The 1,101-nt window shown below is 46.8% G+C and overlaps 1 protein-coding gene across 1 annotated transcript in view; it reads right to left on the minus strand.

The window, feature by feature from the left end:
- COPA (coatomer protein complex subunit alpha) overlaps positions 1-1,101 on the minus strand; it is a 44,862-nt gene that overhangs the window by 13,452 nt on the left and 30,309 nt on the right. The window lies entirely within an intron of this gene.

Here is a 1,101-nt window from a genome sequence, read left to right on the forward strand (position 1 = left end):
TTCTTGGCCACCTGGGCACACTGCTGGCTCATCTTCAGCCCACAGGCCACCAACACCCCCAGATTCCACAAAGAAATTCAGCGTTATTTTAGCTCGGAGCTTTCGTACAGCTGAACCTCAGCGGCCCAAATAAGAGCTGCAGCTTTTCTTGAAGCTTTATCAGACTTTATCCAGCTGGAAAACCCACCCAGGAGTTTCCCCAGGGTGCAAACAAGGCATATCCTTTCTTTTTAGCCCCAGTGCTGTGATATGATCTGCCAGCCCTCTCTACAACGAGGATACAAACAAATTAAATATTAGGGGAAAGTGAGAGAGAACACAGTGTAGGTATAAAAAGGAAATAAAGAAGTTGAGAAGGGAGAACAGCAAGTAGAGAAGGGGCAGGGGAAGGAGATGGCAGGGAGGAGTAAGAAACAGGCATGAAATAAACTTCCAATTTACTGAACAAAAATGAATTTTTAAACAAGACAAACAAAAAAAAAAGAAAGAATTCAATATTCTGCATGGGGCAAAAAGCAAGATTTTTCTTCCCCATCACATCAAGTTAATTCAAGCAGGGAAAACTTCCCATGAGTGTCTTTCCCCCTTTTTTCTCCTACTGCACTCCCAAAGTGAGAACAAAGAGCTTCAATAAAAATCTAACCTGTATTTTCCCTGTTTCCCCATTACTTTCACGCTATGGAAGTGACCTGGGGGGGGGGGCTCCCCAGTCCTGTTCTGGTCAAGCTTTAACCGCTGCAGCAGGTTTCCAGTAACTGAGCTCAGATTTACTGTCCAAGGAGTTAATTAACATTTCAACTCATTAATATTTGCGCTGTATTATGGTGTTTTTTTCATAGAATCATAGAATTGCCCAGGCCAGAAGGGACCTCCAAGGGTCATCTAGTCCCACCCCCCCGCAGTCAGCAGGGACACCCCCAACTAGACCAGGTTGCCCAGGGCCTCATCAGGCCTCACTAGGCCTCACCTTGAATATCTCCAGGGAAGGGGCCTCAACCACCTCCCTGGGCAACCTGTCCCAGTGCTCCACCACCCTCCCAGTGAAGAACCCTCTCCTCATCTCCAGTCTAAATCTGTTCCCCTCCAGCTTGAAGCCATTGC

The sequence above is a fragment of the Calidris pugnax genome, unplaced genomic scaffold, assembly GCF_001431845.1.
Source record: "Calidris pugnax isolate Ruff unplaced genomic scaffold, ASM143184v1 scaffold305, whole genome shotgun sequence".
Lineage (NCBI taxonomy): Eukaryota > Metazoa > Chordata > Aves > Charadriiformes > Scolopacidae > Calidris > Calidris pugnax.